A 6,313-nucleotide genomic window follows, 5' to 3' on the forward strand; every position below is an offset into this window, starting at 1 on the left:
ATCTTTTGCCGATGATACACAGATTTACCTTTCTTGCCCAGTTGATCAGCTTCCTAACAAAATATCTCTAATAAACTCTGATTTATCTGCTATTTCTCGTTACTGTAAGGATAATGGACTTGTTCTAAATACTTCAAAAACAAAAGCAATAATTTTTTCCCGTCAGAATACAGTTCTTCCACACTTACCTCCTATTCAAATCGACAATGAAAATGTAGAAATAGTTGATGAATGCTTGAACTTAGGTATTAAAATGAACAAACATCTTACATGGGATGATCATGTATCTCTAATAAAGAAAAAGGTCTATTCAACTCTTCGAACTTTAAATTGCCATAGACACACATTATCAATTGACACTAAAATAAAGCTAGTACACACATTATTAATGCCTCATTTCATTTACGGTAATGTTATATTTTCTAAAATGAATGTTGACACTGAAAGACACCAACAAGTTTGCTTCAACAGTTGTATCCGTTTCATCTACAATTTAAGGAGATTCGATCATGTTTCACAATTTCAAAGGTCAATTTTTGATTTGTCTTTGAGCAAGTTCTTTCAGTTTCAATTATTGTTATTTTTATTCAAACTTATAAATTTCAAAGAGCCGCAATATCTTTTCGAAAGTTTAGTTTTCAGTCGTTCAAATCGCACAAATAATATTATAATACCAGTTCACCACACTAACTTTATGGGAAATTCATTCGCAGTTCGAGGCGCACGTTTGTGGAATGATTTGCCGCATAACTTAAAATCTATAACTTTATTTAGTGAATTCAAGCGTAGGTGTAAAGAGCATTTAAAAAATTCAATTTAAGTTTTGTTTTGGTTTTTGATTAAGCAATGCCTTGTATTACACACTCTTTTATAACTACATACACAGCTGATAATCAGTCTTAAATTTATTACTGAATTCTACTTAAACAAGTAATTTCTCGTATTATCGACATTTTTATATCTTTAGTTTATTTCGTTTTAGTTTTTAATTTAGTTGTTAGTTTTTAGTTTTAATGAAACATAAGGTCCTTATCATTTAAGTCAATGTATACAAAAAAGGTTGTACCTTCGGTATATTGTTGAAAAATAAAATACAAATACAAATACAAGTGTTAGTGTGATCAAAGGATGCTTGGTGTCAATCTAAGGATGAGATTATAAACTTTTCCACAGTGGAATACCTTCTTGAGATTAAAAACCATTTCTAGAATGTTTCATAAAATTCCTCAAATAACCGTTTTAAATTCTAGCAATTGGCTTCTGATCGATTCACTTCGCTTCAACCCATTAGAGCTCATTGCAATCGATTCCAGCCACGTTTCGATCCCAAACAACGCTGCTAATGTTAAGCCGGATTGAAACGGACGAGCGAAATTGAAACAAGCGTCCACATAATCCAATATCGGGGCGCGCTGTGATAGGCACAGAGACCCATGTGGGTCGCGCGGCATGCTATCGCAGCACCGAGCATGACTGATGGGAATTGAATGTGATAGCCGAGCAATCTCTCGAGTGATTCATCGGCCAACAATGTGACGTGGTGGTAGCGCAAGTGCATAGCCCGTCGATGCATATATGTAACATATTGGACAAGCATCGGACTTGGGTTGACCTCCCGGGTAATGAAATCATACCGAGATATTTATAACTCAACAATACAAATATTACCTTGTCGAACGAACCCTGAGTCAACTGATTGCCAATGCCGGCTTATTATAATTACGATAGGATGAAAATCAACAACCCGTTATGTCGTTTACTTGCAAACTTTTACCATAAAGCCACACAAGTCAACAAGCATGGCCTGAGGTAGCGGATTCGTGGAGCAACGAATCACTAATTAAACAAGACCCCCGATATTTCATTCAACATGAGGTAAACCGAGGTCCACCCGAATTGTTACGAATCAATTATACTGTCCCACTTCTTCTTACTCGTTCCCCACACGTTCCTGGAGCTGGCCAGGGATGGGTAGAAGTGGGTGGTTAACCACATTAAACTTTACAAAAAAAATGAAACCCCCCAACGTCGTGTGAGTGGCGCGTGAGTTTATCCGATGATAAAATCGAATGAAACGAACCACTACCGACGAGAGGAGTTGTTGTTGGGTTATCCACGCCGGTTGCCAACTTAAGCCAACGATTAGGAATTCAGTACAGGCACACGGCGTACACGCATCCGAATGAGGATATTAGTTTCCGCCAAGCGCAAAAAGGTATAGAGAGAATATCATTATCATTTGTTGGAGTACGATTCTAAGCTGTCAAGTTAATGGAAAAGACGCAAAATCTTCAATTAGAGACAAGAGAAAAGGCACAAAGCTTATCACAATTTCTGTAATCATTTGTCCTTGCTAAGAGATTATACTGAAGTCCTTCTCGTATCGCATCTTGACCAGCTTCTCTAGTGTCATTCTCATGAATATCCCCGGATACCATCGCTTCCGTCAAGTATTGTGGTGCCATCCTTTCCTTCGCAGCAAGAATAACAAAACCAAGAGTATTATGCTCGATGCATTGCTTCATCAAAATTCTTGGAAGAAGAGACATCCGTTCAGTTCGAAGTACAGCATTGGAATGACAGCTTATTTCGTTTTTCACTCAACTACCGTTTCCACATTGATCAAGGATTACTATGCTCAACACTCCTCTTTAAATTTTGATCTCCTTGATAAAACCTTTGGGTTCCTTTTTACGCCGTTTAATGCACGATATGGCGTTGTATGGGCTCATAACCTCTTGGAACGAGAGACGTTCGTTTAGTCCGAAGTACAGAATTGGAATGACACTTTGTTTTGGTTTACACTCAACTACCGTTTTTACATTGATCAAGGATTACTATGCTCACTGCAGCACTGATCGGAAGGCACATCGGCGAATGAGTAACAAAAACGAACTAAAATCTTCACCATCTAGCAGTGATCCTTTCGAAAACTATTTTAATCGTGGATTAGCATCCCGATCTCCACTCTAAATTGATTGATGGGCCGGATCCTGCAACGCAATTTTTCAACGATCATACCGAGTCAAAAACAATCAGTAACTGTCAAAGTTGTTTTCTCCAGCAGCATCTAGTTCTCCCCGGCAACACTGTTTTCCGAGTTCAAATACCAGCAGTCGCGCGCGCTCTCTCTCCAAATCTCACTCTCTCAAAACCGCTCTCTCGTTTTTCGGAACTCGGCCCCAGCCCTCATCGCGTTGCCGCCGACTCGACTCTACCCAACTGAATTGCACACATACACACAACACACACGCACTCACACACATCCAAACCGACCATAACGACACGGAAAATGACAGCTTTTTGACGTTTCCTACTTCGTGGCCTCCGTGGGTGCTATGACTAATAAAAGTTTTAACCTCCCCTGTTGGCGAGGCTCCTTCCGGTAACGTCTACTCTCCACAGCCTGCTTGGTTTCCTTGTGCAGATTTTCGATTCGATTCCTTATCCGTCAAAATCTGACAAGATGAAGAGGAACAGACGAGTTTCTTGTTCTTAGCCGCACACACATTCACACACACACGACCAACCGAAAAGGCACATTTTCCAGCGGAGCCTTTTTCGCTTGTCTTTTGCTCCGTCTTCTTCTTCTTCCTGGACTCTGGCCTGGACTGACTGTGGCAACTTACTTTGGAGGAAAGAAAGAAGGAACCAAGCTTCCAGGTTCCCTTTGTGGCAACAACAAGCTGGTCGCGAACCGAACAAAAAAGAACTCCACAATCGAGTTCTGCTTCCTGCTGCTCTTTTTGGGGGATCTTTATCCTCTCGAAACACAGAAATGCACCAACACAGTAGGCGCGAGACGCAACTAGCAGGCAGGCAGCACACAGCACAACTCACCACACACAGTAGGCGAAAATGAGATCACATAACTTTAAAACCAGCTCTCTTTCTCTGCTGAACACTCTACCATCACATCAGCACTCTGACTCTGACTGAACAAACTGACAGAACACGCGACAGTGTGTGCGTTTAGTAGTGTGTTGCACTTTTGGCAAAAAAAACTTCCTCTCCGAAACTCCGTGTAAGCGCTGGAGTGAAAGAATAAAAAATAGACTTTCCTTCCTTCTTCACGGTCTCGTCTCGTTATCGGCAGTATTCTCGCCAGCAGTAGCAGCAGCAGATTATTTTCCAGTTTCTTCCCGACGACGTACGCGCTTACACACACACACACATCCAACACCAATCGCTAGAAGTCACAAAAATCAACGAAACCCAAGAATAACTAGAAGAACAAAGTCAGCCACATTCTGCGGTAGACAGCAAGAAAATCCTTTCTTCCAGCAGCAAATCCAAAACGAACCCGCGAAACAACCGCTTCAATCGTAGTAGGCGAAGAAAATACACTACCGTTTTCTTATTTTAGTATGCTCAGGATGACGATGGTTCTCGTGTGTTTGACTCTGGCGACTAAACCCTCGCTCTCTCTGCTGCTGGTTCGTTGTTCGTTGTTCAAAGCGCGACTAGAGCGGCGTTTGTGGTGATCGTTTCGTCCATCGTACACGGCCTACTACAGCACACTAATACCGAAATAACAAAAAGAGCGCTTTTCGTCTCTTTCGCTCATGCTTGTATGCAAGTTAAACAGGAGTACGAGTGTTTAAAACTGGGCAAAATTTCTTGGTTTATTTCCCTAGTTTGGTTTTGCTGATTCCACTGATAAATTTGCTAAGCCAGCCTTTTTATTCGCTGGAAGTTTGTGTTTACAACTGAACGAAAAAAAAGTCTGACAATCTTGCTAAGCTTGTTGCTGTTCTAGCGTGATTTTCTGCTCTTATGTCCAATCTAGTAGAATTCTTGCCAAAATGCATGGATTACATTAGTTTGGGTGTACTATATTTTGTAGTAGGCGTATGGGACCAGAAGTAGGGACCTACATAGGGAAATGAAATGTTCTGGGAGAAATTTCAAACACCCAAACTCATTCAAATGTAAGGTTGAAAAACTTGTAGTTTTACTTTTGTGCTGGCACTATTCTTGTACCGAACAAGCGCAAACATAACAAAAACTACCAAATTATAATAATTCTAGATTAAATTTTCAAAACAACCTATCCCTCATGGGTTTCCTATGCAGATAGGACCTTTTGAAAATTTAATCGAGAATTAACAGTTTTACAATGCTTTTGATTGTTATAAATATCGTTTTTCGGCCTACATTTTTTTTATATTGATTCCGACCTTATTCTTGCATGATCTTGTTGCTCGATTGGAACCCCGATTTGGAACCCTGAGAGTGACATTTCGCCTCTCCATATAGGCTCTCTAACCAGAAGTGGAAAAATTCATTCAATCAAGTATGGCAACACGGCTGGCTTAAAAAAATATGCTGTAGTTTTTCGCTAGTGGCACATCCCTCGAAATCGAGGGACTTGTAACACCACCAAATGCAGTTTCAGTAATTCAATCGAGCAACCACATATTCAAATGAGACGTTATTTTTTGCTTTTTTCCTATCGATATGACCTGCGCAAATACTAATTCTGGAGTAACTTTTTTTTGAAGAAAAATATTTTTATTTGTGTGTTTTTGAATACAGTTCAGACTCGATTATCCGAAAGCCTTGGAAAAATTTCATTTCGAAAAAATAAACATTTTATTTGTATTATTTTTAACTGTCGAGTCTAACTCCTATACAGTCATGACTCGATTATCCGAAAGTTTGTATGGGACTTCTGATAATCGGATCACGAACAAAAAAATAGTTTTTTCGTATTTTTTTATTTTCTTATTTTACTTTTACTTCAAATTCGAGTTCTGCGACCCCATTCTAGTCAAATTTTAATGGTTTATTGCCTGGAAAATTAAAAAATGCATTTTTTCAATATTTCATCATCGCCATTTTGACCACCATCTCGGATTCAAAAATTCTAAATCACTTAAGAGAGAAACCCTTAAGGTCATACTTCGAGCCAAACATTTCATTAGGGCACAAAATCAAAACGTAAACATTCGGGATTATTCCACTATTCCACTAATTAGTACACTCCCTACAACCCTCCAAGAATCAGATTGATAGCAAACAATTTCTGTAATTCTGTAATTCTGTAATTTCGGAATACATTCGTCCGGCTTCAGCTGAAGATTCATGCTGTCCCATGTTGCATGTTCGAGTGTAGACCTACGGAAAACCTTGCCGCGAGGAGAGGTGAGTGAGAAGTACACGAACCACCTACGACATAATTCCTCGGGCGGCCCAGGTCAACTCGAAGTTACCCCAGGCACCCCCAGTGCAGGACACATTGGGGGTAGAAAGCGGATAGATATTTCAGTGAATACAATAATTATGACAATATAGTTTCATATAATCCTTA

The sequence above is a fragment of the Culex pipiens genome, chromosome 3 (genome assembly GCF_016801865.2).
Source record: "Culex pipiens pallens isolate TS chromosome 3, TS_CPP_V2, whole genome shotgun sequence".
Lineage (NCBI taxonomy): Eukaryota > Metazoa > Arthropoda > Insecta > Diptera > Culicidae > Culex > Culex pipiens.